The 23327-nt window shown below is 38.3% G+C and overlaps 1 protein-coding gene and 1 non-coding gene across 3 annotated transcripts in view; one reads left to right on the forward strand and one right to left on the reverse strand.

Moving 5' to 3' along the window:
* Nucleotides 1-23327, reverse strand: part of PARD3B (par-3 family cell polarity regulator beta) — a 1240289-nt gene that overhangs the window by 755982 nt on the left and 460980 nt on the right. The window lies entirely within an intron of this gene.
* LOC132539570 (U4 spliceosomal RNA) lies at nucleotides 7718-7857 on the forward strand. The gene has a single exon (XR_009550915.1). It is a non-coding gene; the product is annotated as a U4 spliceosomal RNA (small nuclear RNA).

The raw sequence follows: 23327 nt of genomic DNA on the forward strand, positions 1-23327 counted from the left end.
GGGAGAAGCAAGATAAAAGGAAAAATGGCTACCTAGAACAGTGGATAACCCTGGTACAGTGTGTGAGAGAGAACAATAGAAAGAGAGAAAGGGAGAGGGAGAGAGGCTGGCGGGGGGGGGGGTGCTGAGAAGTCAGATATACATCAAAGATATTTTATATCAAATAATATTTTCCTTTGACTCAAACTTTCTAAGATTATATGTGATCATTTGACAAGCTGCTTCATTGGCTGTATTATTTATTTCCCTCAGTTACAGAGCAACACAGAGAAGTGTAGGGATTCCTTTACTCTGTGGACTTTGTCTTCCATACTACTGGTCACACAAAGCGCTCCATAGGGTCCTGCGGCTGTCTTGTTCCAAGGTACACTGAGGGACAGCTCTAGGGAGAAATTGGTACAGATCCTAAGAGATGTTCCATGCATCATCACTAGGATACAATGTCAGAACTTTTTAAAAAATTATTATATCTACCTTATCACTGTTCCTTGAATATATATATGTATATTTCCTATGAGAAATTTATATTTTGATAGTGTTTATTTATATATAGTGTATATTTTATAATATATTTTAGTATATGTATATATTAGAGATAACAGACATCTCAAATCAGAGAAGGTGGATGATTAGATTCGCTGAAAGTTTCTCAATGATCCCAATCCAGTCAGTGGCTTTCTCTGCCATTCAGATGATGACACACTTCTTCTTTTTCTTCTTCTTCTTCTCCTTCTCCTTCTCCTTCTCCTTCTTTTAATCTTTATTTTCTGAATAAAGACAGTCATAAATTGAGAGGGAGGAGGGTGATAGAGAGGGAGAGAGACAGAGAGACACCTGCAGCACTGCTTCACCACTTGTAAAGCTTTCCCCCTGCACATGAACCTGGGTCCTTGCACACTGTAACATGTGCGCTCAACCAGGTGTGCCACCACCTGGCCCCAACGGCACATTTCGTATAGTTTTTCAAATCCCAAGGGCTTTAGAAGTACTGTTAGATTGAATATACATAATTTGAAATATACCTGGGATGCTTGAAATGTATGGACATAAAGACATCCAAGTGGCTTTTTCTTCAATCTATTCTTACCTAATCTAGGCTAGCCTGTTTTTTTAAAGATTATTCCACTTGAAGCAAGCATATGCAACACCAGAGGATATAAAATAGCATTTCAAGAGTAATATGCGAATTGAAAAGCCTAGATGTATTGACAGTAGTGTGTCATCCACATGATTAACATGCTGTTGGCCCTGATTTATTCTCTCTGCTCCTTGACTACTTCTGTTCTCTAACCAAACTAATGTTAAATCTGTGTACTCCCAGCCAAAACCTAGAGCTATTATGGTCATCTAGAAGCCTGTCAATAGATCTGTGAAGGCAGGAACTTACTGGAATGGAAGGCTGATTTCTCTTTACAGAGAAAGCTTCACCAGCAGGGAAGCAGGTCTGCAGGTTATCTCTCTATCTCTCTCCCTCGCTATGTTCCCCTCCCCTCTCTGTCCTAGCTAATGAAATGGAAAAAATGGCCACCAGGTGCAATAGGTTCATGGTGCCAGCACAGAGCTCCATTATTAACCCTGGAGGCAAAAAAAAAAAAACATAAGAAAAACAAAAAAAGAAGTATTATCTCCCTCCCCCACTCCATAGATAAGAAATCTAAAGTACAAGTGATTTTTCTTTTTTAATTCCAAGTTCTCAGTAAGGTATTTGGAACACAGAAAGGTTGGGTAAATGAGTGGACTAAGTTCTTTGCTAAATTCAAGGAGTGTGAAATTTCTGTTTTAGAGCTAGCTCTATTTTTATGCAGAAACCATCTTCTTTTATCCTGATTTTCTGATTAGGAATAAAGGTGTGTGTATGTGTGTGTGTGTGTGGGGGGGGGGTAAGTGTGTGCTGGGAGTCTGTGCACTGGAACGAGGGCACATTACTATCTGCAGGTCTCACGAACTGAGAAGCAGTGCTACAGGTGTCTGTCTGTCTCCATCTCATCCTCCCTCTCAATTTCTGTTTCTATCCAATAAATAAGTTATTTACTTTATAGGATAAAGGTAATCCCCAGTGCCATGTATGTTTCTATCCAGGGCAAATATCTTCTGCCTATCCTTGAGTTTTGCTGCAAAAAAAAAAAAAAAAAAAAAAAAAGATCCACTTAGCTTTCTCTATCTGAAAATCTACTTGGCATATTATAATTTTGTTTTCTTGTGGACTACAGCTATGTATTTGATTGTCTTCCAGAGGAAATCTTTTGAAATTATAAACCTAATTTGCACACACCTAGTTTTGAAACAAACACAACTGTACAGTATTCTCCACTGCCTCTGACTGCTAGAAGAACTCTGCTTATCTGTACTAATGACAGCAATCCAGGGTGTGTTGCTTAATTTTGTGTATTAATGAGTAAGCAATCAAATGTGATTTTAAGTCATGAATACAACAAACATACTATTCATTTTATTTTGACAAGTATTTTAATTCACGAGACTTGGCTACAAATAGCGCAATCTATTTTATAAAAGGGGGGAAAAAGCCATTCTGCTTTTAAGACAACTTCAGAGATCTCAGATAACGAATCTAGGCAGAGGATGACGACAAAGCCATCACCTTCTATAGGCAGTTAAAGAATAAAGGCTTATAGAAAAAACAAAAACAATAAGATCTTGCTAGATCATTACAATATTCAAAGAGAGAATGTCTTTTGCATGTACTTGAGCAGCGTGCTGCTCAAATTTTGGAAACAGCAAGCCACATAGCACAGTTTAAATAAAATAGGTCAGTTCTGGCCTGAGGCAGGTGTCCCCTAGCCTCTCACGTAGAAAGCCTCAAATAAAATTTCAGCAGCATCTTATCTCCCTGACATGGCCTTATAACCCAGGACTGAGTGGCCCCGCCTTGCCCAACCAGGTAAAGCAGCAAGTGAACTACAAACTTGAGGAAGGTCACAACTCCCTGAAAATGAGCTGGTGATTAATTGGTTCTACATTTCACCAGACTGGTTAGGGAGCAGACTCTTTAGCACAGACACATTTAGCAAATTGGCCTGAGCACTGGCTGATTGACCTCATGACAGGTCCAATGATGTTCTACTGTCTCCTGCATTTCATGACAGCTGAGCAACTGGTGGAGACTAGGAAAAGGTCAGCATGCAGCCAGTTTGAGGAATGAGAAACCACTTCTCTTAAATATTTCATTTATACTCTGATCCTCCTTGTCATGGGTGACAAGCTTTTGAAGCCAATATTAAAAAAAAAAAAATTAACACTGCAATTGCAGGTGGCTTGCGCAACTGAACTCCTTCTGTCTGAGGGGCAGAGCTAACCTTTTCTTTTAGCTTTTAATTGCTCTGTATCTCCTTAACTAGTGATAATGTGCCTAACCCTGCTGGGATGGGTGTTGACATGGGAGCATCTAAATGTCAAGATTTGTAATTATGATTGTGGGTGTATTAGACTCGCATGGACGGATGCCTTGCTAATTGGGGCCTAAAGGCTAGAAATCTGAGGTCCTTGCTCGATGCTCGAAGTTACAGGAGCTTCACTGTTTCTTCCAGGAATATGGTCTTTCTGATTAACCTGTAAATTCCCAACTTCAGCACAAAAGGCATTACTATAGCACCTAAAACATATTTTATCACACTATTCGAGGCATGATAATCTATTTTTTTTTTACTATTTATTTCCCCTTCTGTTGCCCTTGTTGTTTTTTATTGTTGTTGTAGTTATTATTGTTGTTGTTGATGATGTTGTCATTGTTGGATAGGACAGAGAGAAATGGAGAGAGGTGGGGAAGACAGAGAGGAGGAGACAAAGACAGCCACCTACAGACCTGCTTCACAGCTTGTGAAGTGACTCCCCTGCAGGTGGGGGTCCCGGGGCTCAAACCAGGATCCTTACTCCTGGTCCTTGTGCTTTGCACCATGTGTGCTTAACCCGTTGCACTACCACCTCACCCCCTGAGGCATGATAATCTTATCTTTGGGCTGTAAAAACTATTGTTTATGTACTTGTTTATTTATTTATTATCAGATAGAGACAGAGATAAAATGAAAGGGGGGAGGAGGTAGAGAGGGAGACAGAGCAGCCCTGCTTCACCACTCATGAAGCTTCCCCCCTACAGGTAGGGACTAGGGGCTTGAACCTGGGTCCTTGGACATTGTAATGTGTGCACTTAACTTGGTGTACCAACACCGGGCACCTTATTTTTAAAATAATAATAATAATAAAGAACCATGCACTACATTCTGTCCATACCATAAATAATGGAACACACGTTTTGAGGGTAGGAGTCACTAGACTAGAAAATCTAGATTGCTATAGCCATCAGTTATACTGATGTTTCTAGAGGCAATCTACACTGATATTACTAAATTAAGGTGTTTTTTTAAAATCTTTGTTATTATACGTTTTCATGTTTTCCAGATACAAAGAAAAATATAGGGTGAAACGATAATAGAGAAGACTGTCATGCCTGAAGCTTTGAAGTTTTAGGTTTCATCCCCAGCACTTCCATAAGTCAGAGCTGAGCAGTGCTCTGGTCTCTTCTCACCTCCCCCCTCTCCCTTCCTTGCCCCTCTTCTCCTCTCTCCTCCTCTCCTGTCCTCTTCTTTCACTCTCTCTCCCTCTCTTCCTCTCTCTCCTTCCTTCCCATCTTCCCCTTTCTTCTCTCTTCCCCCCTCTCTCTATTACTCTACGTTTCATTTAAAAAAAAAATCAATGAACAAATATTTAAAATATATATAGATTTCAAACTCTCCCAGTCCACACCAACAAACTGTGTGTATGGTGCATGTTTTTGTACTAGGGAAACAGAAGAGAGAGAGGGAAACAGAGCTATCAAAACTTTGAAAGGATATCCATTAGGTGACTTTCAAACATATTCCTCTATAAAGAGGAAGTAGAAGAGCATCTTAAGTTTTAGAAAACCACAGTGTTCTTCTAGGAAGCAATGGTATTATTTTTGCCAGTCTTCTCTAAGTATTCATACACAGAACTTAGTGTTAATCGATCCATATTGAAAACTATTACTACATTTTTCTGATGTGTAATGTTTATGAGCTATTTTAATCTACGGAAATAAAACAGATGTTTCATAAATAATGTATGGCCAACAAAAGAGCTCACTTGGAGAGTGTGAGCCTTTGCTATGTGCACCGCCCCAAGTTTGAGATCAGCCCCCTGCCATCTGTATCTTAAAATAAAAATATATATAAATAATATAGACATTCTCCTAATGTGGACACATGATAGGACAAGTTATCTTTACACAGTTATATTTTATTTAATCATTACAATTTTTCAAACAACATTTTACCCCACACTCTGAAGACATATTATCATATCTTTAGTGTGGTATAAAATCCTTTTTAAGTCACTTTTATGTCTTAAATGAACTGTCTGTTCATATCATTGGCTTTTTCTTTTCTGTTTTGCATTTAGTGCTTATCTTATTTAGTGCTCATAAGCTTGTTTTATTTTCATATGCTGTCTATCTTTGAAATTTAATTTTTTTTGCTAGTTTACTATTCATGTTTGTTTGTAAAGTACCTTTTTTCATTACATGGTATTCTGTGCACTTCAAACCCTCTATTAAGTCTTCAAAGGACCCTTTGTATAGAAGTATTCACCTGGAACCAGTAATATTTTATGATGGGTAAGTAGTAAAACAATGTTGGCTTCATTTAATTTACCACTTTGACAGTCCCCTTGGAGAGAGCAGGTGAGCAATGTTTTGATGGATGACCTTTTGGTTTTTAAATCATATGTTCTTTTAAAAAAACACAGATGGGTAAAAGCTACTAGCATAAAGAAATCACAAATAACATTCTAATATTTTAATGTTATCATAATTCAAGAGCACCAATGTTTTCTCAACAGATTCTTTGTTAAGATCACACATATTCAGGGGCCGGGTGGTAGCACACCTGGTTGAACACATGCGTTACAATGCACAAGGACTCAGGTTCAAGCCCCTAGTCCCCACCTGCAGGGGGAAAGCTTCACGAGTGGTGAATCAGGGCTTCAGGTGTTTTTCTGTCTATCCCCACATTCTTCTTGATTTCTGGCTGCTTCTATTCAATAAATAAGATAATAAAAATTTTTTAAAACTTTATAAAAAAGATTACACATATCCAAGCCATTATTAAATTAGAAAAAGTATATTTAAATTTTTTAAAAAGCTTCTATGAGAGAATTGAACATGTGGATGTGAAAAAAAATGTTAACTTATATCTAAGACTATGGGAGAATTATTATAGTTGATATCTACGGGGCTAGAGATGGGACTCAGACTTTTTGTGATGGGAGTGATGGGAAAATATAGAAGAGATACAGTGATATTATCCACAGTATTCTTCAGTTGTGTATTGGTTGTGTTTCAGCAGTAATTTCTGAAACATAACACTTGTATTACTACCACTACTACTCAACATTACCTTACAAGTCTGAGCCATAGCAATTAAGCAGAGAAAGGAATCAAAGGGATTCAGATTAGAAGAAATTAAGCTGTTCCTATTTGCATTTAACATGATTGTATACACAAAATCCTATAGAGTCCAATAGAAAACTCCTAATCATTATTGAAAAATATAGTAAATTGGCAGGCTAACAAAATCAATATACTAAAGTCAATGGCATTCCTCTATACAAACACCACAACAGTAGAAAAGATGCAAAAATCAATTCCCTTCACCATAGCAGCAAAAACCATAAAATATTTGGGAATAAACTTAACAAAGGAAGTAAAGGGCTTATACACCAAAAGCAATGAATCACTTTTCAAGGAAATAGAAAAAGATACACAGAAATGGAAAGACTGCCTGGTACTGCAACCAAATTAGACACACAGACCCATGGAATAAAATTAAAGACCCAGAAATAAGCCCCCATATTTACAGTCAACTTATTTTTGACAAAGAAGACTCTAATCTATTCAATGAAGAAAGGAGAGTCTCTTCAACAAATGGTGCTGGGAAAATTGGATTGAAACATGTAAGCTAAAGAAGTTGAACTATCATTCAGCTCCATGCACAAAAGTCAACTCTAAGTGAATAAAGAACATGGATATTAGGCCAGAGAATATTAAATACATAGAAGAAAACATTGGCAGGAAACTTCATGGGCTATCCTTCAAAAAAGCCTTCAAGGAATCAAATCCAACAACAAAGAAAACAAAAATTAAAATAGAAAAATGGGGCTACATCAAACTGAAGAGTTTCTGTACAGCAAAGCATACCACATCCCAAACAGAAGACTACCTACAGCATAGGAGAACATCTTTATGCAACACACATCAAAGGACTAATAACCAAAACACATAACGAGATTACTAAACTAAGCACCAAAAACAAGCAAATAAAACATGCAACCCCCTTAGAAAATGGGCCAAGAAAAAGACATGGACAGAAAATTAACCTAGGAAGAGATCCAGAAGAGCAACGGACATATGAGAAAATGTTCAGTGTCACTGATGATCAGAAAAATGCAAATAAAGACAACAGTGAGATACCAGTTTACACCTGTGAGAATGTCATTCATCAGAAAGGACAGAAAGGACTAATTTGAAGAGGATGTGGAGCAAAAGGAACACTTTCACACTGCTGGTGGGAGTGCAAAATGGTTCAACCACTATGGAAAGCAATCTGGAGACTTATCAGGACACTAGAAATGGACCTATCCTATGACCCAGCACTTCCTCTCCTGGGGATTTACCCAAAGGAAACAGACTATCTTTGTGCAGTGGCAGTATCTTAGCCAATGAGGTTTATCCGAGGCACGATTATTGCTAATTGAAAACTTTTCCCAAAGGAAACAGACTATATATATGCTCATAGCAGTACAATCTATAATTTGGAAGCAACCCAGGTGTCAAACATCAGATGTGTGGTTAAAAAAATGTAGGATATTACATGATGGTGTCTGCACTACTTAGCTGTTAAAAACATTGAAGTTGTCTTCTTTGCATCTTCTTGCATGAAACTTGAGAAGATCATGTTGAGTGCCAAAAAGGAGAAGGGCAAATACTAAATAGTTTCACTTACTATTGGGACTTAATAAATTAGGGACTGGAAGGGAGAGCACAAAGTGAAACATAGACTGGACATGGTACATTGCACCAAAGCAACAAATGCTCTGGGGAGGGGGGGAGAGGGAGAAAACTTTGGGGGCCAAGTACATAATGAAAGTGTATGTATCTGTCAATGAATCCACTGTAAATCATTAAACCTCTCCTTTCTCTCTCTCTCTCTCTCTCTCTCTATATATATATATATATATATATATATATATATATATATAAAAGATTCACTTGAAATAATGCAAAAACTTGCTGGTACAAAAGCTTTCTGTTGGTAAAGAAATATAGAAATATATATGCAATTTACTTTTTCTTATTCTTTTTTTTTTTTTTTTTTTGCCTCCAGGGTTATCTCTGAGGCTGGGTGCCTGCACTATGAATCCACTACTCCTGGCAGCCATCTTTTTCCCATTGTTATTGTTGCAGCAGCTGCTGCTGTTGTTGTTGGGTAAGACAGTGAGAAATGGAGAGAGGCAGAGAAGACAGAGAGGGGGAAAGAAAGATAGATACCTGCAGACCTGTTTCATCACTTGCAAAATGACTCCCTTGAAGGTGGGGAGCCGGGGGCTCGGAGCGGGACCCTTGTGCGAGTCCATGTGCTTCCTGGTGCACTACCTCCTGGCCCCTGTAACTGACTTCTTATGTGCATTTTTTGGTTATTGTTAAATGGTAAACTCCTGAAAAAACTAAAAATATACACATATCTCTAAGAAGAATGAATAAATAACTTTATATGCATGAAGATCCCAACATGCCATTATTCATCCCTACTATCTATTCGTCACTCACATTTTGTCCTTTCTTGTCAACTGCCTCCCTGTCCTTATTATTGCTATGGATTGAAAACTCTCAGAGGAAGGGTTACTACACTATGGATAGTGATGGATAAAGCTGGGTGGGTATACTTAACCCTCATTGTAGACATCTTTTCATTGTTTATTTTAAAAGCATACGGTCCCGAATTTGATTCCCAACAGCACATGTGCCAGAGTGATGACTGATTCTCTCTTTCTCATCCTATCACTCGTTAATAAATAATATATATTAAACAGCAAAATTATTATGATTCAGCTCATCTGCTGCCCTAGTAACTGTTGAGCTTCCAGTCAAATCCGTCTACTTTACCAAAATGTTTTTGCTTATATTCTATCATCTAATCTGTCAGTTCATCTTACTTTCATGTGAGTGTTATACCTAATGACATTTATTTTATTATAGCATAAATAACACAGGGAATCTTTCTTGAAGAATCAGTAAGTGTGTATTGCTGCAGACAGTTAATTAACAAGTAATGGTCTGTTTATAAAAAAAGTTAATGTAAATGTGTACATCCAGGACATTATTTACTTAGCTATTAGACACAGGAAAGAAGTGGTATGTCAGTAAAATAGAAACAAAAGTCAGGAGAATGTTGTCTGAAATGAAAAGTGCTTCAGGCGGCCAGGAGGTGGTGCACCTCGTAAAGTGCTCACATTACAATGAGTAAGGACCCAGGTTCAAGCCCTTGATCCTACAGGGTGAAGCTTCAGGAGTGGCGAAATAGAGCTTCAGGTGGCTCTATACTCCCTTCTCCCCTCTTAATTTCTCTCGGTCTATATCCAATAAAAATAAATAAAAATATCTTTAAAAGTGCTCTAGTGGGGGTCGGGCGGTGGCACAGTGGGTTAAGCGCATGTGGCGCAAGGTGCAGGGACCAGAGTAAGGATCCCAGTTCGAGCCCCTGGCTCCCCACCCGCAGGGGAGTTGCTTCAAGGGCAGTGAAACAGGTCTGCAGGTGTTTATCTTTCTCTCCCCCTCTCTGTCTTCCCCTCCTCTCTCCATTTCTCTCTGTTCTATCCAACAACGAACAACATCAACAATGGCAATAATAATAGCCACAACAAGGCTACAACAAGGGCAACAAAAGGGGGAAAAATGGCCTCCAGGAGCGGTGGATTCATGGTGCAGGCACCGAGCCCAGCAATAACCCTGGAGGAGAAAAAAAAAAGTGCTCTAGTGCCATTTTAAGGATTATCCCATTGAAGGGATCTCTGGTTATAGAACAAATGCGCATTTCCATGATTAGACATACCCATACTTTAAAATGGGTGACACACAGGATTACATTATACTATTATTTAACTCATAAGTCTAGGCCCCAATGTATAAAATATGATGTTGTCAAATTTCGTAAAGAGGTAAGAAAGTTGTCATGCACGATCTAGTCTCTTTGTTTAGTGGTACACATCTGCTTCTGTTCCTGGTAGACTCTGCTAGCTGGAGTTAGAACCCCTGAGTCAAATCTATCCAAATCACTGAAATGGCACTATATAATGCTACAATGCCTAGACATTGTGTTGTGCATAACAAAACATCAACATGATTATAAGGAGAACGTCTGATGAGACCTCTTTTGTAAACAAGTTAATCTTTGAGGAGTCTCCCATTTGAACTTCGAGTTCATATTTATTCATTGAAAATGTGTACTCCCGGAGCAGGGCAGGGATTCAAGGAAAAAAAAAAAAAAGAAAATGTGTACTCCCTACATAGAGTAAGGGATCTTATATTAAATCTTCAATCTAACATGCTGCATTGAATGCCTCTTTAATTTATACACAAAATGTGCAAGATAAATTATATTCCACTGATTCAGAGTTGACTCTAGAGTAACTCATCAGTTTTGTTTGCAAGTCTTCTACATTGCTCTGCAGCCAAAATAAACATCGTGTTTGTGCATTCGCTTATCTATGTTCTTCATTAACAACACCATCAAGTCTTTGCATTTGTGCCTACGCTTTGCCAGCTTTCCCAGGATCCTTAGAGGATTCTGTGGCTGGGACTCTGACTCCGAAATCCTACTGATTTCAACTCCTGGATCGACATACTTTCCAAATATAGACGTTGCCGAGTTCTTTCAGCCTCATTTTCTTCATATACATCACCGGGTAAGATGAGCAGCTACAATTTATTATTTACCACTTGCAAAGCACACACTGCATTATACTGACTGTCTTGCATACCATCCTTACAAGTGATTATATTGATATATCCACAACCATTGGTACTGAGATATTAGATGATATTAGATTATTATTAGATGCTATTAGATTAGATATTGGCTGGTCAGCCATGTTTCTATTCTAATAAGGTCAGAAGTAGAAGCTTGTCAGCCAAATTCTAACCCCTCCTCCTTATTGTGTCTCTAGTTATCATATTACATGAGCTAAGACTTTTAAGGGTGTCTAGTTACAAAAAGTACTTCATGAATATTAGCTCTTAGCTATCATAGTAATAATATTAATAACAAAACAAACATTTAAAAATAACATAAAAGTTTCCTGTCAATGCCCATGCTCAGCGGGGAAGCAATTACAGAAGCCAGAGCTTTTACCTTCTGCATCCCACAATGATCCTGGCTCCATACTTCCAGAGGGATAAAGAATAGGAAAGCTATCAGGGGAGGGGATGCAATACAGAGTTCTGGTGGCGGGAATTGTGTGTTGTACCCCTTTTATCCCATGGTTTTGTCAATGTTTCCTTTTTATAAATGAAAAATTAAAAATATGCTACTCATTATTTTCTGAATATTTTCACTGTCTACATAGTGCTAAACTATGTGTTCAAAGCAAGAACTTATTTTATTATCGTCTAGGTAATAATAATCAATTTTAAAAGACCAAGTAATGCAAAGAGCAATGTTTGCTTACATATTTCACTAGTTAGATTTGATTTGCATTATATAAACTACTACCTGAAAAATTAGGCACTGTCTTCAACAGGACATGCACACATTTATCAACTGAAAAACATACAAGTTACTAGTAGCTCTACCATATGTCCGTCATATGTTAAGTAATGTATAAAATTAAAAGGAAAACAAAGATGCTGATGAGAATATGGTGAGAAACTATTTCACCATTTCACATTTGTATTTTGTTTTTTTTTCTCCAGCAGTACTGATAGCATGGATAAGAGGAAAAGTGCAATTGCCACAGAGATACTACGTGGTCTGATAATAAAGTATAATTCCAAGAAGAGACTATTTTCACAAATCTGGTTTCCTAATAGCATCTTAGAGCTGAGCAGGAGTGAAGATGCTTGCCAATCTGTGGGATCTTTCCACACACAGTTCATGACTGAAAAGTCCGTGCAGGCATTCCTCAGAAAGTACACTAGAAAGCTGGTCTAGTTAATCAACCTTAGAGAATCTCCACTTTTATAATTTATTTTTGTTTTTATAAAAAGAAGACTTGGAATGGTTCCTGGGAGGCACAGAAAAATAGCAATATCACTAAAGTAAAAGACTCTGTGGTGGGTGGGCAGAGGGGGATACAGGTCCAAGAAGGATGACAGAGGACCTGTTGATGACAGGTTGTATTGTTATATGGAAAACTGAGAAATGTTATGCATGTAAAACCTATTGTATTTACTGCCCAATGTAAAACATTAAGTCCCCAATAAAGAAAGAGGAAAAAAAGAAAAAAAATGTTGCAAAAAAAAAAAAAAAGAAAATTAGCAATATCTGTCAAGGATAAACATGTTGTCTTCCCTAAGTCCTTAAAGTCAATGAAAATGGCTTCTAATAATGAATCACCAAAAGAAAAAAGTCTAACCTGCTGGACTAAAATAATTCCTTTAAAACAAGAGGACAAATGGTAAGTGCATGCAGGCAGCTGATGGAGAATGCCTGATATTGCACTTAGAAAACCCGGTGACATAAATACTGGAGCACTGCAGAAGGATCTGTGAGATAACAAAGCTCCTTTTCTTTAATGTTCATGTACAGTCTCTGTGTCCAGGGGGGAAAACTGAAATGGGGAGCTTTTTGGCAAACATGAAACTATTTATCTAGTCAAACCCAAACGAATGTCTAAAGCAGGCAAATGATGAAACATGCAAATTACTCTCAACTAATGTAACTAACTTGACAAATGTGAATCAAATATCACACATCTCTACCATCTAGTGTAAGAGGGGAAAAAGAAACCATCACTTACCTATAGCTGCAAAACTGCTTTATTCTCACTAACTTAATAAGCAAGCACCATTTTCCTTACCTCTGAAAATTTATGTTGGTCTTTGGATGGGTTCAGCTGCCTTTTTAGACATAGTGGTCTGTGACCATAGCGGTTTTAGCCAAAGGGAAAATGACTCCATAAATCCAGGAAGGCTGTCTTATTTTAAATTATTGTTTGAAAGATTCAAGACTATATGAAAAGACTTCAATCAATAAAATCCAGCACACACCAATATATATATATACTGAAGGTTATCCTGTCTCATAACAGGAGACATTCCTCAATCATTAAGATCACATACATGTAAAGTAAAAAGTACAAGCTTGGCAACATCCATAGAAACTTGCTACTTAATTATGATGAGCTTTGGCCATTTGAAATCAGTATGCACTGAAGCTTTAATATAAAAATGTGCGGGGGCAGGGGTAGATAGCATAATGATTATGCAAACAGACTGTCATGCCTGAGGCTTCGAAGTCCCAGGTTCAATCCCCTGCACCACCATAAACCAGAACTGTTCACTGCTCTGGTAAAAATAAAATAAAATAAATAAAAAAAATCATCAAAAATTAAAAATTTAGTGGAACTATTTCTGCTCTGGATCTTGCAAAAAGCAACAGTCCTGGTCACTATTACTACCTATCGGATCGCCTGTTTCAGAGCATACCATAACCAGAGCCCTGGCTACACCTCATTTCATGACCTTTCAAATTTAACTGTCAGGTAAAATGCAATGCAATGAGCCTGAAGCTTATAGATCAGCCACCTTTACTAATAAAATGAATAGAATCTGGAAAAACTAAACGTATTCTTCTAAAGCATTGCAGTTCGATACATACTTAAACAAAGGAGAGGACTTAGTCAAAAGCTCACCACTACAGTTGAAGAAATGTGTATCTTTAAGCTATATCTTGAGTTTTGCCCATTCTGGCTTGGGAACTACTCAACATTATTTATTTATTTATTTATTTATTTACTATGTTACTTAGCTTCTAAAAGCATTTAATCTAAGACTCTTAGGGACCAGGTGGTGGCGAACCTGGTTGATGGCACACATTACAGTGTAAAAGGACTCAAGTTCAAACCCTTCGTCCCCACCTGCAGAGGTTCCGGGGAGGTTCCCAAACAGTGAAACAATGCTGCAGGTCTCTCCCCCTTCCCCACCTCTCTCTATCTCTTTTCCTTCTCAATTTCTCTCTGTCTCTATCGAAGACAAATATAAATAAATAAAGTATATATTTTTTAAAGACTGGAAAGTTCTGGGGGCATGGTGAAGGAGTAATAGAGACTGAAAGATTGCACCCAGGGGAATAAACAGACAAAACAGTAAAAAGAACACCTAGAACCTCATAACACAACCTAAAAAGTTTAAGGAAGCATGCTGAGGGACAGGTGAGGGGGGCCACTGGGGGACAGAGATGGCTCAAATCCAGAGCTATACCAGTAGCTGGGGGAAAGTAGACAAAGCCATTTTGCAGTGCGGACTTGGCCCCTAGTGGCACACAGCAGTTCAGGGAATGCTGAGACTGGAATAGGGTGGCCAGATGTCAGAGTGCAGTATGAAAAAGGCAAACATAGCTGGGCCCAAACCCTGGGAAAGGCAACAGCATCCACACTACCCATGTCAAATCAGGAGCGGGAACTGCAGCCCTGAGAAACAGAGGGAGCCATGTTGAAATGTCCATCACCCAGTGGCCTGGGGAACAGAAAGACTCTTCCTGCCCCCACCATACCACCACATATAAACAATACAACCATAGTGCCAACCTACCTGTCAAACAGCAGAAGCCACAAGCAACAAAACATGGGTAAGAACACAAAGGTCCAACATCATTTGGAAGACATGTCTGAGTCTGAACTCAAAAAACTCATTATGAAGGCAATTTAAGACCCCAGGCATAACATACAAATTCAAATTAAGGCATCTGGAGATCTCTTCACTGAAGAGCTCAAAAACCACAAAGAAAATTCTGAAAAGAATTAAAGGAAGTTAAAGGAAACCCTGGACAGCAGTAGGGCCTATCTAAGAGGACTTGTATCCAGAATAAATCACCTGAGGATAGAACAGCAGGGCTAGGAGGTAAAAACCACCATAATCCCAGAGTGCTAAGGCTGCTGAAGAAGAAAGGTTTATGAAAAAAATGAAGCAGTTCTTTGTGAGATAGCAGCCTTCATCAGAAGAAAAAATGTGGAAGTTATTGGGGTGTCTGAGGAGGAAGAGAAGAACAGAGGAGCAGAGTGCATATTCAAAGAAATTACTGCAGAAATCAGTAGCAGGCAGTGATCAAAAAGTAGATACTGAGGAAGTAGAGGAAGCTGAACAGACACCAAAATTACTGATCTCCAAACAGTTTTGGTGTTTCCAGACACATAATGGTAAAACTTTCTGAAGGTAAAGACAAGGAAGAAACAGTGCAGGATGTAAAAGAAAGGAGGTTCACAGACAGAAGCAGGACCATCAGGCCCTCATAAGACTGCTCAGCACAAACCTGAAAAGCAAGAAGGGAATGGAATGACATTTTTTACAGTATTAAAAGAGAATAATTATCAACCATGAGTAATCTGTCTTGCCAAACTCTACTTCAAGTATAAAGGAGAAATCAAAAGCTTCCCCAAAGCGTACAGAAATTTAAAGAATCCACCACCAACAATGATGTCTTGCAAGAACTACTAAAAGGAGACCTAAGGGAAAAGAAGTAAAGGAATTCTAACTCCAAATGAGGTAATCTGTAATAAAATGGGAATGGGAACTCAAATGTCAGCAACAAAAGGAGAATGGGAAGGCAAAGGGATAGAATGATGTGCCCAATATCAGTTAACGAAGGCCAACTATCAAAGAACTAAACATCAGAACAGAAACTCTAAAATCTCAGTCTCTGCCTTATCTTCACTGTAAACAGAAGGAGGAATGTTGAGTGGGATAGATCAGGATGAGAGGGATGAATGCTAGATGACTCTACATGCAGGTAGAACTTGAAAGACAGTTACAAAGAGAGAATTTGCCCCAATATCAGGACCCATCTTCTTCAGGTATAGAACATTCCTACTGATAACCACAGAATGTGAGCTCAGATCTACAGGGATGCAGAGGTCACATAGGCTCCTAAGCTGAATATGGACCCCAGATCAGATCATATCAATGAGATTTACAGTCAACAATATTTACACCTTTCCCATATTTGTGAGCTACTCTCTTCCCTGATCCAGCTTTCTGGTCCTTTTTCCAGCCATGACATCATCTCCCCAGACAATAACTAGGATCTGTCTGCATATCAGATTTCAGGCTTAAGGGAAAAAAAAAAAAAAAACAAGTATAGCCATAGGCCCTTTGGAATATAACTAAATGATGCCTACTAGCTATCTACAAAATGGAGATCCTCCCCAACCCCAACTCTTCATCTGCACTACTCCAGCCTTTAGGTTCATGATTAGTCAACAACTTGCTTGGCTTTGTATGTTAACTCTTTTTCAGACACTAGGTTCCAGATGCTACCATGATGCCAACCAGACTTTCCTGTACAGACAACCCCACCAATGTGTCCTGGAGCTCCAATTCCCCAGAACCTCACCCTACTAGGGAAAGAGAGAGGCAGGCTGGGAGTATGGATCAATCTGTCAATGCCCATGTTCAGTGGGAAAGCAATTACAGAAACCAGACCTTCCACCTTCTGCATCCCACAATGACCTTGGGTCCACACTTCCAGAGGGTTAAAAAAAAAAAAAGAAAGCTATTAATGGAGGGAATGGGATACAGAGTTCTGGTGGTACGAATTGTGTGGAGTTGTACCCCTCTTATTCTATGGTTTTGTCAGTGTTTCCTTTTTATAAATAAAAAAGAAGAGAGAATACGGGATAAAATGTGGACTCAGGGTGATGAACTGCCCCCAAAGCAAGGGACTGTGGGGAGGGAATGGAATAGTGGGCCTGGGGAAAGAAGGGGTTTGGGGCTGTTGATGGGAGTGTGTGTATTTTGGGGGGGGGGGGTAGACAAAAATAGATAGCAGATGCCTGTACACAGAACTGGGAAACTATACACATGTATTGACAAATGTGCTACAATTCATTACCCCCCAAATAAAATAAACTATACTCATTTCAGAATATAAAGGGTTCTTTCCATGCTATAGTTCTTCCATATTTAAAATGCAATTATAAGACCAGATTTCAAACTTCTTGCAAAGACTGTGACTTTACTGTCACCTATAAAATAAGTGGGAGTCGGGCTGTAGCGCAGCGGGTTAAGCGCAGGTGGCGCAAAGCACAAGGACCGGCATAAGGATCCCGGTTCGAACCCCGGCTTCCCACCTGCAGGGGAGTTAGGGTTAGGGTTAGTCGAGTTGCTTCACAGGCGGTGCAGGGGAGTCGAGTTGCTTCACAGGCGGTGAAGCAGGTCTGCAGGTGTCTATCTTTCTCTCCCCCTCTGTCTTCCCCTCCTCTCTCCGTTTCTCTCTGTCCTATCCAACAACGACGACAACAACAATAATAACTACAACAATAAAACAACAAGGGCAACAAAAGGGAATAAATAAATAAAATAAAATATTAAAAAATAAATAAATTAAATAAGTGATGGCATTTATATACATACTCCCTTCTTAAATTGACTGTTTAGCTTAACAGGCAACATACATATATGCACAACAGCGCCTTTGTAATGTTTAATTTTCTGTGTCAACTTGACTGGACCAGGAGCTGCCCTGCTCTGTAGTGAAACATTATGTCTGAGTGTGTCTGTAAGAGAGTTTTGGGCTGAGGTAAGCACTGAAATCAGTTGACTGGGAAAAGCCAATTACCTCTTCCAAAGTGGACTCATTTGGTCAGTTGAAGGCCTGAAGAAAAGAAAATGGTTTGAGTATGATTTTTTTTTTCACTCTGCAACCTGAGATGGGACACTGGTCTCTCATATTTTACTTTTCACACTTGGACTGAAATACCAGTCTGCCATCTTTCAGATGAATTTACACCCTCCACTCCCCTGGCTTTCAGAAATTCATACTCAGAATGGAACAACTCGATAACAGTCTAGGTCTTCCATACCAGCCCTCCAGAACTTGGGACTTCCAAGATATATAATCATGTGAAGGGTTACCACATAGTAAATCTATTTACACACACACACCACTCAAAAGGAGTGAGGTAAATTTATTTTTATTTAACACTCCTTAATAAGAAGCTAGATGAAATTTTTCAGCTCATGCATTCAAAGATATTTATTTTAGTACTCCGCGTATGTAAAGCACTAAATTACCTCATTAATAGATCGATTTAAGAGTAGCAAGAGCATATGAATATGAACTTCAATCCAAATACTATGACATGTGACAAAACATCTGGCTGAAGAAAGGGTCGTGGCAGGAAGAGATTTAGTGAAGAAGTTAAAAAAAAAAAGAAGGGAGATACAGCTGACATTTAAGTTGGGACTTAAAATGGCTTCTTAGGACAGCAGGGCTGCGAAGGCCTTCAGTGCAGCAGGAACAATACACGCAATAGCAAAGGAGTAGGACATTTTAAATTTCCTATTTATTAAATGCCAACCAATTAGTTTGATGTGTTTAGAGTGTAAGTCCCTTAAGACAGAGAGGAAAAGAAATCGAATTAAGGATAGGCTAAACATTTAGAGAGAAAATGAAGGACCTTGAAAGTCTTGTCCAATAACAATGCTTCCTAAAATTTTACTCTAGGTGTTATGACTTATTATGTGTACTTTCTGCTTACTGGGCCTTCTGTCCCAACAATAATGCCATGATGTTACATATACTGGAGGAAAAGATGTTATATAAACAGAGACAGAGGGTGAGTTGGAGGGAGGGCAGCTGGTATACCTAGTAGAGCACACATGCTATAATGTGCAAGGACCAGGGTTCAAGCTCCCACTCCCCACCCACTGTAATGAAGTAGTACTACAGGTGTGTCTCTTTCTTGCTCCTTCGTTCTCCCTCTTCTCTCTTGATTTCTCTGTTTTTATCCAATAAATAAATAAATAAATAAGTAAATAAATAAAGGTTTTCCTGTACACAGTTTACCTATAACCTGTAACTTTCTCCACACAGATTCACAGAAAGTTTTTTTTTTTCCTTGCTTCCAGGGTTATGGCAAGGACTTGGTGCCTGCACTATAAATCTTGCTCCTAGTGGACATTTTTTTCCCCATTGTTATTGTTGTTGTTACTGCTGTTGCTGCTGTTGGATAGGACAGAGAAATTGAGAGAGGAGGGGAAGACTGAGAGGCAGAGAGAAAGATACCTGCAGACCTGCTTTAATGTTTGTGAAATGACCCTCCTCCCACCCCACAGGTGGGGAGGACAGGGCTCGAACCTGGATCCCTGTGTGGGTCCTTGCGCTTGGTGATTCTATGTGTGTTTAACCTGGTGCGCTAACCACCCAACCCAACTCCCCCATATCCCATTCTCCCTCCCCAGAATGGTTCATTTAAGCCACATTCCTACTAGGAAAGATATTTGGAGTTGAGAAAAGCCGATCTGTGACCAGCTATACACAAATGCATTTTTTTTTAAACCCAGGTATACTTTCACAATTTGAACTTAAATTTAGTTTTAAATTTTTTATTGAAAAGAAGATGTCTGCTTTAATCACCGAGCAGTATTGCGAAAACTGTATTAAAAAGTTTAGAAATTTTCTAGATTTGAAACATTTGGGGCAATCCTGTACCGTAGGAAGTGGGCTGTATAGAAGAGTGTTCCTAATAGCAGGCACTGACAACCAGCACAATGTGCATATTGCCTCTTTTCCTATATATTTTTTTCAAGCTTGACCTTTACAAAAAGAAAGTGAAAGCTCTGTTAAGATGTCCAAGTCTGTGGAAAGATAAGATGGTTTTTCTCCCACTCTGCTTCTCTCAGGAACAACTTCAATAAAATTCAGAATTCAGAAATGTTTAAAATGTTCTTTAAAAAAAAGCATATTATCCCTCAGAGTCCTATCAATAAATCAGTTCACAGAATCTGGTAAGGTATATTTATCTGGCTGGAACCAAGGAATTTGTAGTAAATCACTGCAGTTTTTGAAATACTGATTCTCAAATGAAATATCAAAACAGAAAGAGAGAAAGAAGAAATATTTTGACCTGATATCTTAACACAGCGTTACTAGGAAAACAAAGAAAGTAAAAGTTACATTTCAGTGAGTCAATTTGACTTCAACTGACAACAAAAAGTCTTTAGTCTTATTCATTTTAGCAATTGGCTTAAATACATATCCTGTTTGGTTTATTATAGCCTGAAGGAAATTGATTTACATACTGAAAAGTCCAATTTAACTGTAAAATGTAGCGAATAGTGAAGAACTACTACAGATTTTTTTCATGTATTTGAATGTTACTTGAAATGAACATCAAAAAAGATCAATAACCAAATAGTCCTTAAATCAAAATCATATACATGCATATACACACATTTATATGTCTAACTGAAAGGCATGCACTGAGGAACAGTTAAATTCAAATTACATGTGATGTTTAGAGCATAGAAAGAGCACCGGATAATTTTTTTCCCTAATGTATATACTCAGAATGTTGGAAAAAGAAGAGTTCTAAAAACCAAATGAAAGTCATTTTTAAAGAAACAAGTTAATTTTTCAACACTCAATACTGCCTGTGCTTATCACGTAAAGAGTCTGAAAACCCCATTGAACTGAGAATAAATCTTTCATGAAAATTTTCTTTAAATGGAACCAGAGGTTGAAAGATCCCATTGGAAACCCTATAGCAAAAGCACTCCAATATTACCTTGAGCAATTTACAATGAGCTTTAATTTACCCATTTAGAAAACCTGATTTCCATAGGAAAGGGGCAACAGTAATAAATCTTGTCATGAGATAAATTCTAAGAGGGAAAAACAAAACACAATTTTACCAGCATTTTATGCATTAACTCTTTCAAGTCACTTCTAGCCAAGTTATTAAGTGTTTTTTCAAGGCAGTAACTATTGCCTGTGTAAAGTGTTAGAACTTTCCACAACAGAGTAATTTAACTGTGGTTAGCAATGGAACAGACAATTAAAAATAGTTTTCATTCTTTGGAATTGATGATACTTCTGAAGTCAGTTTTGTTCTTAAGTCTTGGTGAATGTTAATATTGGCTGCCACAAATAGAACACTGTGATCAAAACTTAAGATTATGGCATGTAAATGTCATGGCTAAATGGACATATATACATAATGAACCCCCAAGTTTTTCAACATCAGTTTTTAACTTTCCTATGTTAATTGAATAGAACATGTAACACACTAAACACCTTCCATTCAATCAAATAGCTTTGAGTTGATTAATTTGCTTGTAGTACATCTATTACCATCCCCCTTTGCCTAACAATTATTTCTTTTCTTTACTTTTAATAAGTTAGAAGCAACTTATAGCTAAGGAAACTGTCATATAGCTACTCCATCAATGAACCCATATATGAAATGAAGTACTCCCAGAATATGTACTGTGATTGGGCTAAAAACTGGTCCAATAGGGAGTCGGGCTGTAGCGCAGTGGGTTAAGCGCAGGTGGCGCAAAGCACAAAGACCGGCATAAGGATCCCGGTTTGAACCCCGGCTCCCCACCTGCAGGAGAGTCGCTTCACAGGCGGTGAAACAGGTCTGCAGGTGTCTATCTTTCTCTCCCCCTCTCTGTCTTCCCCTCCTCTCTCCATTTCTCTCTGTCCTATCCAACAACAATGACATCAGTAACATCAACAATGTTAAACAAGGGCAACAAAAAGGAAAATAAATAAATAAAATATATATATATAAAAAAAAACTGGTCCAATGACCTTGGGTCCATACTCCAAGAAGGTTAAAGAACAGGAAAGCTATCAAGGAGGGAATGGGGTACAGAGTTCTAGCGGTGGGAATTGTGTAGAGTTATACCCCTCTTAACCTATGGTTTTGTCAGTGTTTCTTTTTCATAAATAAAAAATATATATATTGTCCTTAGAACATCAGTGATCTTGCATTAGTAAAAAAAAAAAAAAAAGCAGACTTGAAAAAAATAGGGAAAACACACAAGAAAATAAACAAATGCTTTACTTTGGTAGTCACAAAATCATTGCCACTTGATCAGTAAATGATTTTGTGGGAGTCTGTTCAGTTCCATGGGAGGATAAACAATCTATTGTTAAATACAGTGGTTGTTATAAAAAGAATTATTGTAGTAGGGGTTGTATTGTCATGTGGAAATGTTATGCATGTATAACTATAGTATTTTACTGTCGACCATAAACCATTAATCTCCTCAATAAAGAAATTTAAAAAATTAAAAAAAAACTGGTCCTTCTTTGCATCTCAAACCTAATGTCCTATTTCCAAGCCCTGCTCATTGCTACTGTGACAATAGGTTCAGTCTTAGAATTATTATGTCCAGTTATATCTAGTGTCTGAGTTGTTCACAAAGTTTTGATTTGGCACCTTCTGGTAGTAGTGTTAATGCCCCTATGTATCTTAGGTAGAATTAACTGCCTCATCATAATTTTATCTATAGTGATATTTATGCATATGAGTGAAGGAATTGATTCTAAAAAATAGTTAAAACCATCATCTATATATTTATCAATCTATCTGCCCATAATATCAGAAGATTTAACTATCACTATGTATACTGACAACCCCAGAACAAACCAGACAACTTTCATGACTTTATGATTTGACCCTTCAAAATCACAGCTGGGGAACCTTTTTCCTGCCAAGGGCCACATAGATATTTGTTGCTTGACGCTGCGGCAGGATGCGAAGGAGAGAGAATCCAAGCGCAGAAGGAACACACATCTTTATTGTTGGGTCAGACAGGTGGTTCAGGCCACATGGAGCCAGCCAAAAAAAATGGCTGTCCCCTACTACCTCACCACCAGGCAAGAGCAGGCAAGCGAGGGGAGGGGGAGTAGGCGGACTTTTTAGGTCAACACCCTGGAGTGATGTGTTGGGAGAAGAAGACTGGTAGGGGGAAAGCCCTGAAAGTACCATAATACTCTGTGTACAGTGGCAGAGCCTTGGGGAGACATCTGCACAGCATCTCCCGCTTTTCTTTTATATCTAATGGACACAGTAAGGAAATGTATAGAGTGGAGCATCATTGTTAGCCATACAAATTGTCACTTAATGTTGTAATGAAAAAGATTCTAGCTCTGTTGAATTTTGAGTCCACTTGTCATTACCTTAGCAGTACGCAAACAAATGATTTTGTGAGTCATGCACAGCCCATGGGGCGGATTTTCCCCATCCCTACTTTAAATCGGGAAACACAAGCATGCTACAAGAATAGCATCACA

This window comes from Erinaceus europaeus, chromosome 7 (assembly GCF_950295315.1).
Source record: "Erinaceus europaeus chromosome 7, mEriEur2.1, whole genome shotgun sequence".
Lineage (NCBI taxonomy): Eukaryota > Metazoa > Chordata > Mammalia > Eulipotyphla > Erinaceidae > Erinaceus > Erinaceus europaeus.